General features: G+C 46.3%; 1 protein-coding gene across 3 annotated transcripts in view; it reads left to right on the forward strand.

Annotated features, from left to right (window-relative positions):
* Window positions 1-25,210, forward strand: part of LOC123990928 (leucine-rich repeat and fibronectin type-III domain-containing protein 2-like) — a 163,862-nt gene that overhangs the window by 43,870 nt on the left and 94,782 nt on the right. The gene's annotated exons all lie outside the window — the stretch shown is intronic.

Consider the following 25,210-nt stretch of genomic DNA (forward strand, 5'->3'; position numbering starts at 1 on the left):
CGATTCCCTCTGGTTTCATCTGTCGTCTCCCAGGACATACAGATTTATTTGGGTAACGGCGCTAAAACGGTGTAATTGCCATCTGCATTGAATAACAAATTGTTGATTGCAGATGCGATCACGGCTGCACGTACGCGGTAGCACCCGGGTAATGTGTTTGTCAGGTTTCTCCCATACCGGCCACAGCTGTTTTATGGCTGTGAATTCACTGAGACAGAGATGGGGATGTTTACAAAGCCAAAGATATCCTGCCTTAAAGCGCAGAGCCCAGGGCCTTGAGTGCTGCTGGAGCTACACTAGATACCCCCCTAAACTGTATCCTGTCTGTGGCTGGCTGGATCTCCCTGGAGGTATATGCTTTTAACCTTGACTCACTCCCCATTCCCAAGCCATTTGGCAAAATAAAGGAGGAAGGAAGGAACACACAGAGGTAAATTACACACATTTGACCACTCTCACTAGACAGGCCACTGGAGCCTGGGGAAATTAAGCTCCACTGATAGTCTGTACTGTGCTTTATCAAACAGTGGTTATCAGTCTTTATATTCATTAGGACTCCATTTGTGGCTGTCCTGTTGTAGTGGCTGTTGTTACTGGTCTCAAAGCATTTCACACTTCTTCACCATTAAGAAAATCACTAGATTTGAGATTGATTTGCCCGGCTCAATGTTTTAGCAATCTCAATATCCCGGCTCCTCGGTTCTGTCCAACTTGGGGTAGATTAAAGGAGGATTGAGGATGAAGAAAGAAGCACCACGATAAACAATTATCTTTTGGATAATTAAAGGGGACTAGAAACACGTCAGAAAGTAAAGAGATGTCTTCAATTCACTAATACTAAACATGTGCATTGAACATGGGAACATCTCTATTTTGGGGGATTTTGATCTTGAACAATGTTTATTAGTGGTATGGGTAGCGCCATCGTGCATTGCTATAGTAACGACTGCGTCATTGGCAGTGTTGACCAAATGGTGAGTTTTGGCATGGGGACTGAAAGTGAATGTTGCCCTTTCCTCCACTCGCCTCCAACTTCGACACTGCTCTGTCATTGAGATCGGGACAACAATGTTAAGGTAAGTAACTGATACAATAACTCTTATGTTGGTAATTATAATATTTACATTTTAGAGTATTTTTTCTGATTAATCAGATTAACTTTTCATAACAAGCCGAGTAGACAGTCAGCCGAGTAGACAATCAGCAAGGAAGGTAGATGGCTAGCATAACGGTACTTGATTTAGCTCGTCTTGTCTATGCTAATATTTTATTTGATATCTGTACAACATAAAATTATCTTATTGACAATTTGAAGAGTGTTTGTCTTTAGGAATTATTCAGAGCTCAAAAAATTTGCTAGTGATGCGATATGTAGCTAACCAGCCAGAGAGGGCTAATGCAGGATTGCTATTTTACCAGTAAAATGTATGATCCCCGTACTTATAATTATTAGCTAGCTAGCTAGATAACTACATAGCTAGATATCTCTTTAGGTGTTTGTTATCTGTGACATAAAATAGTAGCTAAGCCAAGTTTTTTGACTGGAAGGTCATTGTAAATTATGTACTATTAGGACTATATACAGTGCATTCGGAAAGTATTCAGACTTTTTAAAAATGTTGTTACGTTACAGCCTTATTCTAAAATGTATTTATATATTTTTTGTTCATCAATATACACAAAATACCCCACAATGACAAAGCAAAAACAGGTTTTTAGAAATGTTTGCAAATGTATAAAATAAAATAAAAATGGAAATGGAAATATCACATTTATACAAGTATTCAGACACTTTATCAGTACTTTATTGAAGCACCTTTGGCACAGATTACAGCCTTGAGTCTTCTTGGGTATGACGTTACAAGCTTGGCACACCTGCATTGGGGGAGTTTCTCCCATTCTTCTCTGCAAATACTCTCAAGCTCTGTCAGGTTGGATTGGGAGACTCACTGCACAGCTATTTTCAGGTCTCTGCAGAGATATTAGATCAGGTTCCAGTCTAGGCTCTGGCTGGGCTACTCAAGGATATTCAGAGACGTGTCCGAAAGCCACTCCTGCATTGTCTTGGCTGTGTGCTTAGGGTCGTTGTCCTGTTGGAAGGTGATCATTCTCCCCAGTCTGAGGTCCTGAGCACTCTGGCACAGGTTTTCATCAAGGATCTCTCTGTATTTTTCTCCATTCATCTTTCCCTCATCCCTGACTAATCTCCCAGACCCTGCCGCTGAAAAACATCCCCACAGCATGATGCTGCCACCATCCATGCTTCACAATATGGATGGTGCCGGGTTTCATCTAGAAGTTACGCTTGGCATTCAGTCCAAAGAGTTCAATTTTGGTTTCACCAGACCACAGAATCTTGTTTCTCTTGGTCTGAGAGTCATTTAGATGCCTTTTGGCAAACTTCATCTGGGCTGTCTTGTGCCTTTTACTAAGGAGTGGCTTCCATCTGGCCACTCTACCATAAAGGGCTGATAGGTGGAGTGCTTCATGAATGGGTGTCCTTCTGGAAGGTTATCCCATCACCACAGAGTAACTCTAGAGCTTTGTCAGAGTGACCATCGAGTTCTTGGTCACCTCCCAGACCAGGGCTCTTGTACCCCGATTTCTCAGTTTAGCTGGGCAGCCAGCTCTAGGAAAAGTCTTGGTGGTTTCAAACTTCTTCAATTTAAGAATGATGGAGGCCACTGTGTTCTTGGGGACCTTTAATGCTGCAGACATTTTTAGAACCCTTCCTCAGATCTGTGCCTCGGCACAATCCTGTCTCAGAGCTCTACAAATAATTTCTTCAACCTCATGGCTTGGCTTTTGCTCTGACATGCACTGTCAACTTTAGGACTTTATATTGACAGGTTTGTGCCTTTCCAAATCATGTCCAATCAATTGTATTTACCATAGGTGGACTCCAATCAAGTTGTAGAAACATCTCAAGGATGATCAATGGAAACAGAATGCACCTGAGCTCAATTTCAAGTTTCATAGCGATGGGTCTGAATGCTTATGCAAATGAGGTATTTATTATTTATACATTTGCAAACATTTTTAAAAACCTGTTTCCGCTTTGTTATTATTGGGTATTGTGTGTAGATTGATGAGGGGAAAAATACTTGAATCTATTGTAGAATAAGGCTGTAACGTAACAAAATGAGGAAAAAGTCAATAGGCCTGAATACTTTCCGAAGGCACTGTATTTTAGTGGGTGTTTTTTTAATCTCTCTATCTCTCTCTCTCTGACACTGTGGTGGACTGTCAGCTCTCAGACCTTTGTGAGGGCATGCAGGGGCTGGAGAGAGTGGACAAGATGCTGCTGAAGTTTCAAAAGGGCTGAGGGACAATTACACCCTCACAGGACACACCCTCACAGCCTAGCTGAGCCTAGATGAACTTCAATGTACTTCCGTAGAAATCGTTGACTTTGTTACAGGAAAGTTAGAAAGGAGAATACGATGTGGTTTGTTTGTGTAGCACCTGAATGGGAGAGCAGTTATGCTGTGGTGGCAGGGTAGCCTAGTGGTTAGAGTGTTGGACTAGTATCCAAAAGGTTGAAAGTTCAAACCCCGAACTGACATGGTACAAATCTGTCATTCTGCCCCTGAACAGGCAGTTAACCCACTGTTCCTAGGCCATCATTGTAAATAAGAATATATTTTTAACTGACTTGCTTAGTTAAATACAGGTAAATAAATTGTAGGGGACCAAAATAGTTTTAGGTAGTGGCACTCCAGTGAGTGTGACTCATTGCGCACATAGGCACGAGTAAAGGGACTCCAAGTCTTCACCAAGTATCTTAGACTGACACTGGTCATTTCGCCTTTGTTACATGCTTTTCATTTTTTTCCATTCTGACTCTTTGTGTATTAGGATATCGGCCTAGTGGAATGTAATACAAAATAAAATGAAGTTGTAATATTATGTCATAATATGCCTTATTCTTATCATATTTTGTAGTTACATAACAATTTTGGTGACAATATCCCTGAGATGAATTTTGTTCCCGCCTCAGCTCAGTCAAACTGTTCGCTGCTCTGGCTCCCCAATGGTGGAACAAACTCCCTCACGACGCCAGGACAGCGGAGTCAATCACCACCTTCCGGGAGACACCTGAAACCCACCTCTTTATTTAGGATGTAATGTTTTGGTCATGACAGCGATGTGCGCAATGAGCCACATTGTTTTCAGCTTTGAATGAGACAATATCTTCCCCTAGCCTTGTTGTTTCGATAAAGTTTTGGTTTTATTCAGTGGTTGTTCCAATATATTACAATTTGTTGCTCTGGATATGTCTTAAATGTAAATGTAAATGTAAATGTTTTCCTTGTCATATTTCAGACTAAGGGTGTTTTCACATATAGTCCTCTTTTAACCGATCTCAGTCCTCTTTAAAGCAAACTTTTGGGTAAAAAAACAACAAAGCAAAAACAATGTATTCACACGGCCCCCGCCTTTGAATGAGGACACAAACTCTTTGCGAGTTCACTTAATCTATGTTGTGGTCTGAGTCCTCTTTGCATTCACATTGCTATGTTTAGAAATTAACATTCCATCAGAATGTGTCAGCTACATACAGTATGTGTTTAATATACTATCAAGATAAGAAAGTGTCTGATCACGGAACATCCATATAATTATAGAAAAGTTCCACTGTTCTCGCTAAAAGTGCTTTAACTCATTCACAGTAAAAAAAAAAATATTACTATTCTGATTTCAAATTTTAAACCCTTACTAAATAAGGAAGACTCAATATGTGGCCGACCGGCTCGATTCGGTCTTATTTAGCTAAATTTGAAATTGTGATTTTTTTTTTACATTGGACAAAAGTAGAGACTCAGAGATAGAAAATGGTATATCATACACTACAGTTGAAGAACAACGGGAAACTACTTTTTGATGAACTTGAATGTTTTGGTACACATACAGTACTGGACTTCTTTGTCTACATTCAGAATCTTTCACGGCCTCGTAAGCTTTAGCCCCGCCCATCTCTTTCAGGAGCGCACACTGGGCAATCAGGCCGAGGAGTAGGGTTGCTCTGAGCGTTTTGTCCTAACAACAGCAGTCAAGCACCCAAGCTAACTGGCTAATGTTAGCTAGCTTGCTAGCTACTTCCAGACAAAAATGAGAGAACAGCTCACTCTGACCATTTTACTCACCCTAGCAGAGCTGGTTAGGCTGGTTTTGTGTTAAATATAACTTTCAAATCAAATGGCACTGAGATATGAATAATATTACTACACAGATCATGCACATAATGTTAGCTAGCTGACCTAACAACAGCAGGCAATCACCCAAGACAACTGGCTAACATTGGCAAGTTTGCTTGCTACTTCCAGACAACAAATGAGAGAACAGCTCACTCTGACTATTTTACTTACCCTAGCAGAGCTGGTTAGGCTGGTTTTGTGTTCTCCAGAGCGTTAGTGACTGCAAATGTGCTGCTGGCAACAATTTAATTAAAACATTTTGCCAATGTTTACTGACAACGGCCATATTCAACGGGTGTTAAGCATTCGTAAATGTATCAGTTATTCTGTGCTCTGGCACACTCAGACAAGAGTCTTCTGAAATAGCCAGAGTAGATATCTGGTAAATCTGTCTATCAACAGTTGTCGCAGTGACATCATTAACATTCTATTGACATGGTTACTTGCATAGTGAAGTATTTTGTTAAGACGTGTAGCTAGCTAGCTAAACAATGAATCATAATCCCAACTAATGACGTTACTACCCTGCATGAATCTGCAGGTAGCTAATTTACCAGGTTCAATGTTAGATAGCTAACATCAGGCTATAACTAGCAAAGCAAATGGCTCTGAAATACAAAAAATATTACTACACAGATCACACGTTACGTTAGCTAGTGAGGAAGCCAGCTAACTTTAGCTAGCTAGCTAACAGTACACTTTAACTTAAAGTGAAAATAACTTTCTGTAAAAAAAAAATTGTAACGTCTGAAAACGTAGCCAGCTAGACTATCTTACCCGTATATATGAATGGACGCTTCACCCTATGTCACAGATGCCATGGTTGGACTTAGTTTGAAGATGTAATCCGGAGGCAGGTGTTTTCTCCATCTCATTAGCTATCATACTCTAATTCCACTGATTTCAAAACTCAGTCAAGAAAGTGGAGAGCAGCACTTATGCCGTTTTACTACGTGATATTGTTTTTTAAAAAGCCTCGTTAGAAAGGATTACCTACTACACATATTGACCAGCTCAAAAAGATGTGCTTCATGGCAGACCAATCTAAACTCTCTGGATGTCCAGCTCACCCATTATCTCAGACAATCAGGGACCGTCGTTGGAGGCTCCGGACTGGGGACCGTCGCTGGAGGCTCCGGACTGGGAACCATCGCTGGAGGCTCCGGACTAGGGACCGTCGCTGGAGGCTCTGGACTGGGGACCGTCGCTGGAGGCTCCGTGCCCTGGATTTTCACTGCAGGTTCCGGGCCATGGATCATCACTGGAGGCTTCGTGACATGGATCATCACTAGAGGCTTCGTACGTGGAACCGGAACAGTTCTCACCGGATTGGGGAGATGCACTGGAAGCCTGGTGCGTGGAGTAGGCACCTGATACACTGGGCCATGGAGGCGCACTGGAGGTCTCGAGCGTAGAGCTGGCACAACCCATCCTGGCTGGATGCCCACTTCTGGGGGGCGCTGGCACAGAGCGCACCGGACTGTGAATGCTCACTGGAGACACAGTGTGCATCACCGCATAACACGGTGCCTGACTGGTCACATGCTCCCTACGGTAAGCACGGGGAGTTGGCTCAGGTCTAAACCCTGACTCCGCCAATCTCCACGTGTGCCCCCCCAAAACATTTTTGTCCCCTGCCATAATCTCCTCCCCGGTCCAGCTCGTCCTCCAAGTTGGAGCACACTGCTTGGTCTTTTTGTGGTGGGTAATTCTGTCAAACTCCCTGTCATAGGCGCAGCGTGCATGTAATTCCACATTTTTTTTTAAATAAAGTGAAACCTTCACAAAAAAACAGGTAAACAGAAACCGAATGTGACGCTACCGTGGCGCACACAAACACACAGAGAAAATAAATAATTACCCGCAACATTAGGTGGGAAAAAGGCTGCCCAAGTATGATTGCCAATCAGAGACAACGATAGACAGCTGCCTCTGATTGGGAACCATACTTGGCCAAAAATAAAGAGATAGAAAACATAGAATGCCCACACAAATCACACCCTGACCTAAACAAATAGAGAAATAAAACAGCTCTCTAAGGTCAGGGCGTGACACTGTTTTTCCTCTATCTTCATTAGGAATTTGTATAAATGGCAGCTTTTTGGGGGATAAAAGTGTTGATTTTTGTATAAGATACACATTTTCACAGGTGTTTTTGCTTGACTGATTACCATTTGATTGATGTGGTGCTATTGTTTGTCGTATCATTTGAAAGGGCTGTTTTTCAGCTTTCAAAATATGTATCATGTTTTCATATATGGTTTAAGACCAACACAGTATGCTCACTAATGCATGCAGAGGTGTCAGTAAATTCAGAAATTCCCAAACTCTCCTGCCAGTGACGCAACAATGCCAATATGGCAATTTACAGTTATACAGTTAGCTGGTGTTCTAAAGCCAAGTGTTTCCATTCCCCTTTAATGTGCTCTCCTTTTCACACAGATTGATCTTTCTTTCTCTTCTTTCCAAATGGATTTGTTCATAATTCATGGCAGTTTGGTGCACTGTGTACAGTGTGTGATCTATGTGTAGTCAGAGCAAGTCCCCCATGCCCACCCGTCTCTATTATACAGGCTCAGCTCAGAGCCAGAAACACTAAAGCATGGCATGGCCTCTCTACTCTGCTCTGCAGAATATTGCCAACATCCTCCACCCCCAGGCTGCTTTACAGAGCCTTTCATTGGTATGTGTCACTCACGACCCCACTGATTCATCCTGGCTGGTCACCCGCCACTGGCCTACAGTCACTCGCCCACGGACAACATGACAATGGCAAGCTAGCCAAGTATGTGCTGTGTGTGAGCCTAGGTGTGAATATCGCTGGGCTGCTCAAAGTGTCCAGCCATCTGCCAGTGCATATGGAAATAGCTCTGAAGCTTGGATAGATACCCTCTGAGCTCAGGAATTAGAGCGTTTTCACTGAGGCATAGTTTTCACTGATGATGCTGTACAGTACATTGGTCTCTGTGGTGCTGGTGTCAGGCAATATAACGCATGCAAATTGGAGTGAATGTGATTTACACATGTGATTTACACATTCTAGTCTTGTCTGGTTTTAGACCCCATCATAGCACTGAGACGGCACTTGTGAAGGTGGTAAATGACATTTTGATGGCATCGGACCGAGGCTCTGCATCTGTCCTCGTGCTCCTAGACCTTAGTGCTGCTTTTGATACCATCGATCACCACATTCTTTTGGAGAGATTGGAAACCCAAATTGGTCTACACGGACATGTTCTGGCCTGGTTTAGGTCTTATCTGTCGGAAAGATATCAGTTTGTCTCTGTGAATGGTTTGTCCTCTGACAAATCAACTGTACATTTCGGTGTTCCTCAAGGTTCTGTTTTAGGACCACTATTGTTTTCACTATATATTTTACCTCTTGGGGATGTTATTCGAAAACATAATGTAAACTTTCACTGCTATGCGGATGACACACAGCTGTACATTTCAATGAAACATGGTGAAGCACCAAAATTGCCCTCGCTAGAAGCATGTGTTTCAGACATAAGGAAGTGGATGGCTGCAAACTTTCTACTATTAAACTCGGACAAAACAGAGATGCTTGTTCTAGGTCCCAAGAAACAAAGAGATCTTCTGTTGAATCTGACAATTAATCTTAATGGTTGTACAGTCGTCTCAAATAAAACTGTGAAGGACCTCGGCGTTACTCTGGACCCTGATCTCTCTTTTGAAGAACATATCAAGACCATTTCGAGGACAGCTTTTTTCCATCTACGTAACATTGCAAAAATCAGAAACTTTCTGTCCAAAAATGATGCAGAAAAATTAATCCATGCTTTTGTCACTTCTAGGTTAGACTACTGCAATGCTCTATTTTCCGGCTACCCGGATAAAGCACTAAATAAACTTCAGTTAGTGCTAAATACGGCTGCTAGAATCCTGACTAGAACCAAAAAATTTGATCATATTACTCCAGTGCTAGCCTCTCTACACTGGCTTCCTGTCAAAGCAAGGGCTGATTTCAAGGTTTTACTGCTAACCTACAAAGCATTACATGGGCTTGCTCCTACCTACCTCTCTGATTTGGTCCTGCCGTACATACCTATACGTACGCTACGGTCACAAGACGCAGGCCTCCTAATTGTCCCTAGAATTTCTAAGCAAACAGCTGGAGGCAGGGCTTTCTCCTATAGAGCTCCATTTTTATGGAACGGTCTGCCTACCCATGTCAGAGACGCAAACTCGGTCTCAACCTTTAAGTCTTTACTGAAGACTCATCTCTTCAGTGGGTCATATGATTGAGTGTAGTCTGGCCCAGGAGTGGGAAGGTGAACGGAAAGGCTCTGGAGCAACGAACCGCCCTTGCTGTCTCTGCCTGGCCGGTTCCCCTTTTTCCACTGGGATTCTCTGCCTCTAACCCTGTTACGGGGCTGAGTCACTGGCTTGCTGGGGCTCTCTCGTGCCGTCCCTGGGGGGTGCGTCACCTGGGTGGGTTGATTCACTGTTGTGGTCAGCCTGTCTGGGTTTCCCCCCTTGGGTTGTACCGTGTCGGAGATATTTGTGGGCTATACTCGGCCTTGTCTCAGGATGGTAAGTTGGTGGTTGAAGATTTCCCTCTAGTGGTGTGGGGGCTGTGCTTTGGCAAAGTGGGTGGGGTTATATCCTTCCTGTTTGGCCCTGTCCGGGGGTGTCCTCGGATGGGGCCACAGTGTCTCCTGACCCCTCCTGTCTCAGCCTCCAGTATTTATGCTGCAGTAGTTTATGTGTCGGGGGCTAGGGTCAGTTTGTTTATCTGGAGTACTTCTCCTGTCCTATTCGGTGTCCTGTGTAAATCTAAGTGTGCGTTCTCTAATTCTCTCCTTCTCTCTTTCTTTCTCTCTCTCGGAGGACCTGAGCCCTAGAACCATGCCCCAGGACTACCTGACATGATGACTCCTTGCTGTCCCCAGTCCACCTGGCCATGCTGCTGCTCCAGTTTCAACTGGCCTGGGCCCTAGGACCATGTCCCAGGACTACCTGACATGAGGACTCCTTGCTGTCCCCAGTCCACCTGGCCATGCTCCTGCTCCAGTTTCAACTGTTCTGCCTTACTATTATTCAACCATGCTGGTCATTTATGAACATTTGAACATCTTGGCCACGTTCTGTTATAATCTCCACCCGGCACAGCCAGAAGAGGACTGGCCACCCCACATATGCTCTCTCTAATTCTCTCTTTCTTTCTCTCTCTCGGAGGACCTGAGCCCTAGGACCGTGCCCCAGGACTACCTGACATGATGGCTCCTTGCTGTCCCCAGTCCACCTGACTGTGCTGCTGCTCCAGTTTCAACTGTTCTGCCTTATTATTATTTGACCATGCTGGTCATTTATGAACATTTGAACATCTTGGTCGTGTTCTGTTATAATCTCTACCCGGCACAGCCAGAAGAGGACTGGCCACCCCACATAGCCCGGTTCCTCTCTAGGTTTCTTCCTAGGTTTTGGCCTTTCTAGGGAGTTTTTCCTAGCCACCGTGCTTTTACACCTGCATTGTTTGCTGTTTGGGGTTTTAGGCTGGGTTTCTGTACAGCACTTTGAGATATCAGCTGATGTACGAAGGGCTATATAAATAAATTTGATTTGATTTGATTTGATTTGATTTAGGCTGAAGCTGTGTCCACTAGACCTCCAGAACTAGGCTGAAGCTGTGTCTGCTAGACCTCCAGAACTAGACTGAAGCTGTGTCCACTAGATCTCCAGAACTAGACTGAAGCTGTGTCCACTAGACCTCCAGAACGAGGCTGAAGCTGTGTCTGCTAGACCTCCAGAACTAGACTGAAGCTGTGTCCACTAGACCTCCCCTGACCTGAGCCCTAGGACCATGCCCCAGGACTACCTGACTTGATGACTCCTTGCTGTCCCCAGTCCACCTGGCCATGCTGCTGCTCCAGTTTCAACTGGCCTGGGCCCTAGGACCATGTCCCAGGACTACCTGACTTGATGACTCCTTGCTGTCCCCAGTCCACCTGGCCATGCTCCTGCTCCAGTTTCAACTGTTCTGCCTTACTATTATTCAACCATACTGGTCATTTATGAACATTTGAACATCTTGGCCACGTTCTGTTATAATCTCCACCCGGCACAGCCAGAAGAGGACTGGCCACCCCACATATGCTCTCTCTAATTCTCTCTTTCTTTCTCTCTCTCGGAGGACCTGAGCCCTAGGACCGTGCCCCAGGACTACCTGACATGATGGCTCCTTGCTGTCCCCAGTCCACCTGACTGTGCTGCTGCTCCAGTTTCAACTGTTCTGCCTTATTATTATTTGACCATGCTGGTCATTTATGAACATTTGAACATACATTTAACATTTAAGTCATTTAGCAGACGCTCTTATCCAGAGCGACTTACAAATTGGTGCATTCACCTTATGACATCCAGTGGGACAGTCACTTAACAATAGTGCATCTAAAACTTAGGGGGGTGGGGTGAGAGGGATTACTTAACCTATCCTAGGTATTCCTTAAAGAGGTGGGGTTTCAGGTGTCTCCGGAAGGTGGTGATTGACTCCGCTGTCCTGGCGTCGTGAGGGAGTTTGTTCCACCATTGGGGGGCCAGGGCAGCGAACAGTTTTGACTGGGCTGAGCGGGAGCTGTACTTCCTCAGTGGTAGGGAGGCGAGCAGGCCAGAGGTGGATGAACGCAGTGCCCTTGTTTGGGTGTAGGGCCTGATCAGAGCCTGGAGGTACTGAGGTGCCGTTCCCCTCACAGCTCCGTAGGCAAGCACCATGGTCTTGTAGCGGATGCGAGCTTCAACTGGAAGCCAGTGGAGAGAACGGAGGAGCGGGGTGACGTGAGAGAACTTGGGAAGGTTGAACACCAGACGGGCTGCGGCGTTCTGGATGAGTTGAAGGGGTTTAATGGCACAGGCAGGGAGCCCAGCCAACAGCGAGTTGCAGTAATCCAGACGGGAGATGACAAGTGCCTGGATTAGGACCTGCGCCGCTTCCTGTGTGAGGCAGGGTCGTACTCTGCGGATGTTGTAGAGCATGAACCTACAGGAACGGGCCACCGCCTTGATGTTAGTTGAGAACGACAGGGTGTTGTCCAGGATCACGCCAAGGTTCTTGGCGCTCTGGGAGGAGGACACAATGGAGTTGTCGACCGTGATGGCGAGATCATGGAACGGGCAGTCCTTCCCCGGGAGGAAGAGCAGCTCCGTCTTGCCGAGGTTCAGCTTGAGGTGGTGATCCGTCATCCACACTGATATGTCTGCCAGACATGCAGAGATGCGATTCGCCACCTGGTCATCAGAAGGGGGAAAGGAGAAGATTAATTGTGTGTCGTCTGCATAGCAATGATAAGAGAGACCATGTGAGGTTATGACAGAGCCAAGTGACTTGGTGTATAGCGAGAATAGGAGAGGGCCAAGAACAGAGCCCTGGGGGACACCAGTGGTGAGAGCGCGTGGTGAGGAGACAGATTCTCGCCACGCCACCTGGTAGGAGCGACCTGTCAGGTAGGACGCAATCCAAGCGTGGGCCGCGCCGGAGATGCCCAACTCGGAGAGGGTGGAGAGGAGGATCTGATGGTTCACAGTATCGAAGGCAGCCGATAGATCTAGAAGGATGAGAGCAGAGGAGAGAGAGTTAGCTTTAGCAGTGCGGAGCGCCTCCGTGATACAGAGGAGAGCAGTCTCAGTTGAATGACTAGTCTTGAAACCTGACTGATTTGGATCAAGAAGGTCATTCAGAGAGAGATAGCGGGAGAGCTGGCCAAGGACGGCACGTTCAAGAGTTTTGGAGAGAAAAGAAAGAAGGGATACTGGTCTGTAATTGTTGACATCGGAGGGATCGAGTGTAGGTTTTTCAGAAGGGGTGCAACTCTCGCTCTCTTGAAGACGGAAGGGACGTAGCCAACGGTCAGGGATGAGTTGATGAGCGAGGTGAGGTAAGGGAGAAGGTCTCCGGAAATGGTCTGGAGAAGAGAGGAGGGGATAGGGTCAAGCGGGCAGGTTGTTGGGCGGCCGGCCGTCACAAGACGCGAGATTTCATCTGGAGAGAGAGGGAGAAAGAGGTCAGAGCACAGGGTAGGGCAGTGTGAGCAGAACCAGCGGTGTCGTTTGACTTAGCAAACGAGGATCGGATGTCGTCGACCTTCTTTTCAAAATGGTTGACGAAGTCATCTGCAGAGAGGGAGGAGGGGGGGAGGGGGCGGAGGATTCAGGAGGGAGGAGAAGGTGGCAAAGAGCTTCCTAGGGTTAGAGGCAGATGCTTGGAATTTAGCGTGGTAGAAAGTGGCTTTAGCAGCAGAGACAGAGGAGGAAAATGTAGAGAGGAGGGAGTGAAAGGATGCCAGGTCCGCAGGGAGGCGAGTTTTCCTCCATTTCCGCTCGGCTGCCCGGAGCCCTGTTCTGTGAGCTCGCAATGAGTCATCGAGCCACGGAGGCGGGAGGGGAGGACCGAGCCGGCCTGGAGGATAGGGGACATAGAGAGTCAAGGGATGCAGAGAGGGAGGAGAGGAGGGTTGAGGAGGCAGAATCAGGAGATAGGTGGGAGAAGGTTTGAGCGGAGGGAAGAGATGATAGGATGGAAGAGGAGAGAGTAGCGGGGGAGAGAGAGCGAAGGTTGGGACGGCGCGATACCATCCGAGTAGGGGCAGTGTGGGAGGTGTTGGATGAGAGCGAGAGGGAAAAGGATACAAGGCAGTGGTCGGAGACTTGGAGGGGAGTTGCAGTGAGGTTAGTGGAAGAACAGCATCTAGTAAAGATGAGGTCGAGCGTATTGCCTGCCTTGTGAGTAGGGGGAAGGTGAGAGGGTGAGGTCAAAGAGGAGAGGAGTGGAAAGAAGGAGGCAGAGAGGAAAGAGTCAAAGGTAGACGTGGGGAGGTTAAAGTCGCCCAGAACTGTGAGAGGTGAGCCGTCCTCAGGAAAGGAGCTTATCAAGGCATCAAGCTCATTGATGAACTCTCCGAGGGAACCTGGAGGGCGATAAATGATAAGGATGTTAAGCTTGAAAGGGCTAGTAACTGTGACAGCATGGAATTCAAAGGAGGCGATAGACAGATGGGTAAGGGGAGAAAGAGAGAATGACCACTTGGGAGAGATGAGGATCCCGGTGCCACCACCCCGCTGACCAGATGCTCTCGGGGTGTGCGAGAACACGTGGGCGGACGAAGAGAGAGCAGTAGGAGTAGCAGTGTTGTCTGTGGTGATCCATGTTTCCGTCAGTGCCAAGAAGTCGAGGGACTGGAGGGAGGCATAGGCTGAGATGAACTCTGCCTTGTTGACCGCAGATTGGCAGTTCCAGAGGCTACCGGAGACCTGGAACTCCACGTGGGTCGTGCGCGCTGGGACCACAGCCAGAAGAGGACTGGCCACCCCAGATAGCCCGGTTCCTCTCTAGGTTTCTTCCTAGGTTTTGGCCTTTCTAGGGAGTTTTTCCTAGCCACCGTGCTTTTACACCTGCATTGTTTGCTGTTTGGGGTTTTAGGCTGGGTTTCTGTACAGCACTTTGAGATATCAGCTGATGTACGAAGGGCTATATAAATAAATTTGATTTGATTTGATTTGATTTAGGCTGAAGCTGTGTCCACTAGACCTCCAGAACTAGGCTGAAGCTGTGTCTGCTAGACCTCCAGAACTAGACTGAAGCTGTGTCCACTAGATCTCCAGAACTAGACTGAAGCTGTGTCCACTAGACCTCCAGAACGAGGCTGAAGCTGTGTCTGCTAGACCTCCAGAACTAGACTGAAGCTGTGTCCACTAGACCTCCCCTGACCTGAGCCCTAGGACCATGCCCCAGGACTACCTGACTTGATGACTCCTTGCTGTCCCCAGTCCACCTGGCCATGCTGCTGCTCCAGTTTCAACTGGCCTGGGCCCTAGGACCATGTCCCAGGACTACCTGACATGAGGACTCCTTGCTGTCCCCAGTCCACCTGGCCATGCTCCTGCTCCAGTTTCAACTGTTCTGTCTTACTATTATTCAACCATACTGGTCATTTATGAACATTTGAACATCTTGGCCACGTTCTGTTATAATCTCCACCCGGCACAGCCAGAAGAGGACTGGCCACCCCACATATGCTCTCTCTAATTCTCTCTTTCTTTCTCTCTCTCGGAGGACCTGAGCCCTAGGACCGTGCCCCAGGACTACCTGACATGATGGCTCCTTGCTGTCCCCAGTCCACCTGACTGTGCTGCTGCTCCAGTTTCAACTGTTCTGCCTTATTATTATTTGACCATGCTGGTCATTTATGAACATTTGAACATCTTGGTCATGTTCTGTTATAATCTCTACCCGGCACAGCCAGAAGAGGACTGGCCACCCCACATAGCCCGGTTCCTCTCTAGGTTTCTTCCTAGGTTTTGGCCTTTCTAGGGAGTTTTTCCTAGCCACCGTGCTTTTACACCTGCATTGTTTGCTGTTTGGGGTTTTAGGCTGGGTTTCTGTACAGCACTTTGAGATATCAGCTGATGTACGAAGGGCTATATAAATAAATTTGATTTGATTTGATTTGTTGTGGTTTGTTTAGGTTGCCAGGATCATTTTAACGTCTCATTTAGCATAGCAGATACAGTACCAGTCAAACGTTTGGACACACCTACACATTCCAGATGTTTCACAGGCAATGGATATTAGACCGGTGGAAATATGTCCTTTGGTCTGATGAGAGATTTTTGGTTCCTACCGCCGTGTCTTTGTGTGACGCAGAGTAGGTGAACGGATGATCTCCGCATGTGTGGTTCCCACCTTGAAGCATGGAGGAGGAGGTGTGATGGTGTGGGGGTGCTTTGCTGGGGACACTGTCTGTGATTTATTTAGAATTCAAGGCACACTTCACCAGCATGGCTACCACAGCATTCTGCAGCGAAACGCCATCCCATCTGGTTTGCATTTAGTGGGACTATCATTTGTTTTTCAACAGGACAACCTTCAGGTTGTGTAAGGGCTATTTGACCAAGAAGGAGAGTGATGGAGTGCTGCATCAGATGACCTGGACTCCACAATCACCCAACCTCAACCCAATTGATGGTTTGGTTTGGGATGAGTTGGAACACAGAGAGAAGGAAAAGCAGCCAGCATATGCAGCTCAGCATATGTGGGAACTCCTTCAAGGCTTTTGAAAAACAATTTAAGGTGAAGCAGTTCGAGAGAATGCCAAGAGTGTGCAAAGCTGTCATCAAGGCAAATATATTTCGATTTTTTAAATACTTTTTTATTTACTACAGTATTCCATATGTTTTATTTTATTGTGTTGATGATGTCTTCTACTATGTAGAATAATAGTAAAAATTAAGAAAAACCTTTGAGTATGTGTGTCCAAGCTTTTGACTGGTACGGTACGTATGTGTGACTCAAATTGTTGTTCAAATGTGTGTTGCATGAGAGAGATTAAACTCTTTTCTGGGTGGCTGCACTGCCATTAAAGAGAGAGAACTTACTAAAAGTTCCAACCTTTTCTTTGGCACAATGTGCTGTGGTGCCATGAACAGAAACATACTAATTGCACGCCAAGGCTATCCATAGACGTGCTCTGTTCTCAGACTAAATGTCACGCATTGGTCATTGTATTTTGTGTTTTTGTTATATGTTTGGGTAGGCCAGGGTGTGACATGGGTTTATATGTTGTTTTTCGTACTGGGGTTTGTAGTATTTGGGATCGCGGCTGTTTAGGGGTGTTGTATAGGCTTGGCTGCCTGAGGCGATTCTCAATCAGAGTCAGGTGATTCTCGTTGTCTCTGATTGGGAACTGTATTTAGGCAGCCTTAGTTTTGCTTTGTATTTCGTGGGTGATTGTTCCTGTCTTTGTGTAGTGTTCACCAGATAGGCTGTAATAGTTTCACGTTCCGTTTGTTGTTTTCGTCTTTCAGTTATTTCATGTACCGCATTTCATTCATTAAAGTCATGAGTAACCAACACGCTGCATTTCGGTCCGACTCTCTTCCTTCAACAGATGAACGCCGTTACACTAAAGGGAATCATATACACTGTGTGCAAAGCAGATAACAATATATAGCAGTGTACAGCAAGGGGAGGATTTTAGCTAGTGTTCGTGGCCCTCTGCAGCTTAAGTTGCATGCTTTAATGTGTGCTAAGCTTTGGCACCACCTGTGATAGGTGGGTGAAGGATAAGAGAATTCCATTTGATTGGCACGGTGGCATGAAGGTGACATGTGAATGTGAAATGTAAAATATACATCGGTGAACAACGGCACAATCTGCAACATTAACTGCTGTTCAATGTTCATGTACATAAATGCTGTACATTTATCCAACACCATCCCTCAGCTTTATAGCAAACCTAGTTGTGTGGTTTTGGTGGATAATGGCACATTCATTTCATAAATCCAGTCATGTTCTCATAGCACTAGGTCAGAAAATGTTATCATAGTTGTTGCAGTCAATACTGTGTATATCTCTATGCTGTATCTATCTATATGGTTGTGACTGTGTAATAGAGGGCCATAAGAGAGATGACATAAAGGCCAAATGCATATGCTGATGTTTGCATTACTCAGGACCTAGTGCTGTGTTCACACAGCGTGGGAGAGGCTTCCGGCTCCAGATGGTGCCACATGATTTTCATAGTATTACGACTGTAGTATTGTACAGTAGCTGTGACGCACACAATCGTCCAAGCAGTGACCTCGCTTCTCTTCTGTTACATTCGCCATGGGCATCATGCACCAATTATTTTAGAGGGACCACAAAGTGTGTGAGGATGGAAGCAGGGGTGATCTTAGATTTTTCCAAATACCTGAGACTGATTTTTTTTCCTGCAATCTAAAACCATAATCATTATGCCTAATTATGCCTAATAAAAAATTATAATGATAATAATCTGCATAGGTTATCTAAGAATACATCTTAACCTCAAATTGTAATTTTAATTAATTCACTTTTATGCCTTAGGAGTTTAATACCACTGCCACACAGGTATAAGGTATCATAACCAAGAATGGAAGCACTTTTGGTCTTTCCTGAAGTCAGCTAAGAAAGTGAGACAACTTGAGTGACAGCCTGAAATGCCTTGGTAGCTAGTTATGAGGTTGGGAGATTGTATCACGTTTCAGGTAAGACCCAGATGCAGACATCATCAAAATAACAACAGTGTATTAATTGAACAGGGAGAGGCAAAAGACAGGTCAAGGGCAGGCAGAGGTCAGTAATCCAGAAAGGTGGGGCAAAGGTACAGGACGGCAGGCAGGCTCAGGGCAGGCAGAACAGTCATCACTGGGAAAAATAAGAAACAGGAACAATCGAGAGACTGGAGCAGAGGGAAAACCGCTGGTAGGCTTGACAAAACAAAATGAACTGGCAACAGACAAACAGAGGACACAGGTATAAATACACAGGGGATAATGGGGAAGATGGGCAACACCTGGAGGGGGGTGGAGACAATCACACAGACAGGTGAAACAGATCAGGGTGTGACAGATTGAGAACCTACAGTATTTAGCTGGCTCACTAAAGCCAACTTCATAAAATTGCATGGTGGCTAGTACTACAGAGAAACAACAAAACATTTGTGTTTTATTCTTTCATCAAGATGGAATCAATAGGCTATATAGCTTGATCAAATTAATTAGCAAACATCCTGTGAGTCCTGCCCATCACCGGCAGCTAAAATCAAATCAAACACTGTGTTTGTCACTCGATACTCTCTCTCCTCCTCCACTGACGATACTGTTTGCATGCATTAGAGTATCTAGCGTCCTGCCTAGCATATCTCTGCTCTGTGGTGCACCATCTTTGCACAGTCTAGTCAGTGTGCCCCATCTGCAAAATACAGCCGACAGACAGATCTTTTTATAAATAGTTATGATAAAATGTGGGCTTAAGAATGAAGTTGAGTAATTAATTTAAATCTGAGGGGGCACATGCCCTTGTGCCTCCTATGAGAAATGATGCCTGTGACACTCCCCCATATTCCCATGGGGAGGATTACCTTGATGGTTTCCCGAAGCAGAACATCCTCATTGTATTTTGTTAATTCATTTATCTATGAAACATGCTCAATCGCCACTATATCCTATAAGCTGCTTTGCATAAAGCCGATCATGCTTACCTCCACTTGCCAACAATCAATTATATATTTTTGGGTCATACCTACGTCGTACCTTGTCTTACTGTCGCATGCTTAGCTGCATGCAGGATGTAACAAATGTTGAGTGGTCCTCATAACATCGTTGAAGAGCAGTTGTCAGTAGATTGGTGAAGCGGTCAAGCACATGTGCAAACATTTGTGCAGCACCTCCCACTCCACTTGAAACTGGAGCACACTACAATGGATGGTGCTACACATTGCATCAGGGAAAATTAGACTCATTGGAACAAATGTGTTTTTGTTGCTCCATTTTTGTAGCTGCAGTATGAAAGTGTTTAAAACACACTATAATACCGTTGTCTCCTCTGCTTTTTCTTACTCACCTCACTATAAGGCCGGCTTCGTAAAAATTGACTCCATTGCCCCCTAATTAGTTATCAACATCCCTATTTGAGAACAGGAGTTATGTAGAGAAGTACAGCAGGCTGTATATTGGACGTTTGGGCACTTTTGGATGTGCAGTGACCGTATGAGCTGGGACTGTGTAGATACTCCTAGCATTAAAGTGCAGTAGATTTGAGAAAAGATTTCATCTTCAAAAGGTAACTGTAGGGAAAGATGGCGGCCCCCATGTACTTACCACAAACGCCTTATTTGCTAAGTTTGCCAGATTGGACAGTGCTCTTGTCACATTGTATAAATGATTGGAGACAGGCGCAGGACTACGTAACAGGGGTTTTTAATACTCCACCCAAAATTACAACATGCCATGAAAAGGCACAGGGACGAAGCCCAAAACAAACATGTATACCAAAACACAGGGATGTAACCCAAACAAAAGAGCAAGGTTAAACCTGAATTCCTTCATCTTTATGCACATTTGCCATTGGCTCACCATTCAGGGACATAGCATCGAATACAGTAGATTACATCCCTGTGAATATGACTGGGTCGGATCTTGCTACACAAGGCTACACTGGCCTTGATGTATGTTATGTGGTTGTTGTTGAGTCTCAATTTTATCCCTCATCAAAAGCTCTTGTCATCTCTCCAAATCATTTATACACGAAATCATTTTGTGTTTTGGTTGTTCTTGTTTCTTTTTACTTTGTGTTTTCCTCGATGGATGTTTTATTCATTTATTCTGGGATGTTTATTAAGGTAATGAAAGGAGATAAGGGGATGGAACTCATCATGTTTTATGGATCAAAGACACAATGAGGTCTAAGCTTCTTTGGTGCTGTGTTTTCCCCCCAATTAGTCAAGACTCTGACAACCTTATTACTGGCTAATATAATAATACAGTTTATGCCACTTAGTGGGTTTGATTCCCGGGACCACCCATACATAAAATGTATCCATGCATGATTGTCGTTTTGGATAAAAGTGTTTCAAAGCGACAATCATGCATGGATACGTTTTATGTATGGGTGGTCCCGGGAATCAAACCCACTACCATTGCATTACAAGCACAATGCTCTACCAACTGAGCTACAAAGGACATTTGCTGCCTTTTCGCCTCTCTCTAACCCTCTCTACACCAACCCTTTGGCCACCAACATGACTGATATTAATCAATAGTAAATGTGATGGGGGCCCATGGTACTGCAACTGATTGGGGTGTCAGAGACAGTCCGGGGTATGTAGGACCTATGAAGCTACGTCGCAGTCAGCCCAGTCCATGTAAAACACTTGGGCTCAGCCTATTTTTTTGTCAACAATCCTTTTTTTAACTTAATTTGTTCTTCTTTTCCTCATTCTCCCTCTCGTGTGTCATTCATTGTAGGCCCGCGGAACTCAGTCTGGGCCTCAACAATGCTATTTCTCTGTAAAAAATTAACAACAGACTCTCAGCATGCTTATAGAGAAGGGCACTCAACATATGGAGTACTGCACTGACACAAGACATTTACATTTACATTTAAGTCATTTAGCAGACGCTCTTATCCAGAGCGACTTACAAATTGGTGCATTCACCTTATGACATCCAGTGGGACAGTCACTTAACAATAGTGCATCTAAAACTTAGGGGGGTGGGGTGAGAGGGATTACTTAACCTATCCTAGGTATTCCTTAAAGAGGTGGGGTTTCAGGTGTCTCCGGAAGGTGGTGATTGACTCCGCTGTCCTGGCGTCGTGAGGGAGTTTGTTCCACCATTGGGGGGGCCAGGGCAGCGAACAGTTTTGACTGGGCTGAGCGGGAGCTGTACTTCCTCAGTGGTAGGGAGGCGAGCAGGCCAGAGGTGGATGAACGCAGTGCCCTTGTTTGGGTGTAGGGCCTGATCAGAGCCTGGAGGTACTGAGGTGCCGTTCCCCTCACAGCTCCGTAGGCAAGCACCATGGTCTTGTAGCGGATGCGAGCTTCAACTGGAAGCCAGTGGAGAGAACGGAGGAGCGGGGTGACGTGAGAGAACTTGGGAAGGTTGAACACCAGACGGGCTGCGGCGTTCTGGATGAGTTGAAGGGTTTAATGGCACAGGCAGGGAGCCCAGCCAACAGCGAGTTGCAGTAATCCAGACGGGAGATGACAAGTGCCTGGATTAGGACCTGCGCCGCTTCCTGTGTGAGGCAGGGTCGTACTCTGCGGATGTTGTAGAGCATGAACCTACAGGAACGGGCCACCGCCTTGATGTTAGTTGAGAACGACAGGGTGTTGTCCAGGATCACGCCAAGGTTCTTGGCGCTCTGGGAGGAGGACACAATGGAGTTGTCGACCGTGATGGCGAGATCATGGAACGGGCAGTCCTTCCCCGGGAGGAAGAGCAGCTCCGTCTTGCCGAGGTTCAGCTTGAGGTGGTGATCCGTCATCCACACTGATATGTCTGCCAGACATGCAGAGATGCGATTCGCCACCTGGTCATCAGAAGGGGGAAAGGAGAAGATTAATTGTGTGTCGTCTGCATAGCAATGATGAGAGAGACCATGTGAGGTTATGACAGAGCCAAGTGACTTGGTGTATAGCGAGAATAGGAGAGGGCCAAGAACAGAGCCCTGGGGGACACCAGTGGTGAGAGCGCGTGGTGAGGAGACAGATTCTCGCCACGCCACCTGGTAGGAGCGACCTGTCAGGTAGGACGCAATCCAAGCGTGAGCCGCGCCGGAGATGCCCAACTCGGAGAGGGTGGAGAGGAGGATCTGATGGTTCACAGTATCGAAGGCAGCCGATAGATCTAGAAGGATGAGAGCAGAGGAGAGAGAGTTAGCTTTAGCAGTGCGGAGCGCCTCCGTGATACAGAGGAGAGCAGTCTCAGTTGAATGACTAGTCTTGAAACCTGACTGATTTGGATCAAGAAGGTCATTCAGAGAGAGATAGCGGGAGAGCTGGCCAAGGACGGCACGTTCAAGAGTTTTGGAGAGAAAAGAAAGAAGGGATACTGGTCTGTAATTGTTGACATCGGAGGGATCGAGTGTAGGTTTTTTCAGAAGGGGTGCAACTCTCGCTCTCTTGAAGACGGAAGGGACGTAGCCAACGGTCAGGGATGAGTTGATGAGCGAGGTGAGGTAAGGGAGAAGGTCTCCGGAAATGGTCTGGAGAAGAGAGGAGGGGATAGGGTCAAGCGGGCAGGTTGTTGGGCGGCCGGCCGTCACAAGACGCGAGATTTCATCTGGAGAGAGAGGGGAGAAAGAGGTCAGAGCACAGGGTAGGGCAGTGTGAGCAGAACCAGCGGTGTCGTTTGACTTAGCAAACGAGGATCGGATGTCGTCGACCTTCTTTTCAAAATGGTCGACGAAGTCATCTGCAGAGAGGGAGGAGGGGGGAGGGGCGGAGGATTCAGGAGGGAGGAGAAGGTGGCAAAGAGCTTCCTAGGGTTAGAGGCAGATGCTTGGAATTTAGCGTGGTAGAAAGTGGCTTTAGCAGCAGAGACAGAGGAGGAAAATGTAGAGAGGAGGGAGTGAAAGGATGCCAGCAGTTTTCCTCCATTTCCGCTCGGCTGCCCGGAGCCCTGTTCTGTGAGCTCGCAATGAGTCATCGAGCCACGGAGCGGGAGGGGAGGACCGAGCCGGCCTGGAGGATAGGGGACATAGAGAGTCAAGGGATGCAGAGAGGGAGGAGAGGAGGGTTGAGGAGGCAGAATCAGGAGATAGGTGGGAGAAGGTTTGAGCGGAGGGAAGAGATGATAGGATGGAAGAGGAGAGAGTAGCGGGGGAGAGAGAGCGAAGGTTGGGACGGCGCGATACCATCCGAGTAGGGGCAGTGTGGGAGGTGTTGGATGAGAGCGAGAGGGAAAAGGATACAAGGCAGTGGTCGGAGACTTGGAGGGGAGTTGCAGTGAGGTTAGTGGAAGAACAGCATCTAGTAAAGATGAGGTCGAGCGTATTGCCTGCCTTGTGAGTAGGGGGAAGGTGAGAGGGTGAGGTCAAAAGAGGAGAGGAGTGGAAAGAAGGAGGCAGAGAGGAAAGAGTCAAAGGTAGACGTGGGGAGGTTAAAGTCGCCCAGAACTGTGAGAGGTGAGCCGTCCTCAGGAAAGGAGCTTATCAAGGCATCAAGCTCATTGATGAACTCTCCGAGGGAACCTGGAGGGCGATAAATGATAAGGATGTTAAGCTTGAAAGGGCTAGTAACTGTGACAGCATGGAATTCAAAGGAGGCGATAGACAGATGGGTAAGGGGAGAAAGAGAGAATGACCACTTGGGAGAGATGAGGATCCCGGTGCCACCACCCCGCTGACCAGATGCTCTCGGGGTGTGCGAGAACACGTGGGCGGACGAAGAGAGAGCAGTAGGAGTAGCAGTGTTGTCTGTGGTGATCCATGTTTCCGTCAGTGCCAAGAAGTCGAGGGACTGGAGGGAGGCATAGGCTGAGATGAACTCTGCCTTGTTGACCGCAGATTGGCAGTTCCAGAGGCTACCGGAGACCTGGAACTCCACGTGGGTCGTGCGCGCTGGGACCACCAGAGTAGGGTGGCCGCGGCCACGCGGTGAGGAGCGTTTGTATGGTCTGTGCAAGAGACTGATGATTGGTTGAAAGAAATGTATAATAATACGATCGTGGGAGCTGTACTGTTAGATTTCAGTGCTGCCTTTTGATATTATTGACCATAACCTGTTGTTGAAAAAAACATTTGTGTTATGACTTTTCATCCTCTGCGTCACGTGTGCTCCCTCTCGGGCATCTAGGTCACCAGGCTGCCGTTATGGTGCACACCTGTCAGCATCGTTACGCGCACCTGCGCGTCGTCAGACTCACCTGGACTCCATCACTTCCTTGATTACCTGCCCTATATATGTCACTCCCTTTGGTTCCTTCCCCCCGGCGTCATTGTTTCTGTTTCATGTCTGTGCATTGTTAATAGAACTCAAAAGGTTTTCATTATTGGAAAAGCTTCTCCAACGTCAAACATGTAAAGTGTGGTGTACATCAGGACAGCCTTCTACTCTTTTCTATTTTTACAATTGACCTGCCACTGGCATTAAACAAAGCACGTGTGTCCATGTATGCTGATGATTCAACCATATACGCATCAGCAACCACAGCTAATGAAGTCACTGAAACCCTTAACAAAAAGTTGCTGTCAGTTTTGGAATGGGTGTCTGGTAGCAAACATCTCTAAAACTGAGAGCATTGTATTTGGTCAGTTCTAGACCTCAGCTGAATCTGGTAATGAAGTGTGTGGCTGTTGAAAAAGTTAAGACTAAATTACTTGGCATTACCTTAGATTGTAAACTGTCAAATATATCAATTCAATGGTTGTGAAGTTCGGGAGAGGTCTGTCTGCAATAAATAGATGCTCTGCTTTTTTTGAGCAATTCCTACAAGCAATTCCTACAAGGTCTAGTTTTGTCTTATCTTGATTATTGTCCAGTTGTGTGGCCGAGTGCTGCAAGGAAAGAGCTAGTTAAGCTGCAGTTGGCCCAGAACAGAGCGGCACGTCTTGCTCTTACTTGTAATCAGAGGGCTGATATAAATACTTTGCATGCCAGTCTCTCTTGGCTAACAGTTGATGTCACGTTTGTCATAAATAGTAGACCAAAATGCAGGGAATAAACTAAATGTGAAGCTACATGCAGTGCAGAAAG

The sequence above is a fragment of the Oncorhynchus gorbuscha genome, linkage group LG12 (genome assembly GCF_021184085.1).
Source record: "Oncorhynchus gorbuscha isolate QuinsamMale2020 ecotype Even-year linkage group LG12, OgorEven_v1.0, whole genome shotgun sequence".
In the NCBI taxonomy this organism is placed as follows: Eukaryota; Metazoa; Chordata; class Actinopteri; order Salmoniformes; family Salmonidae; genus Oncorhynchus; species Oncorhynchus gorbuscha.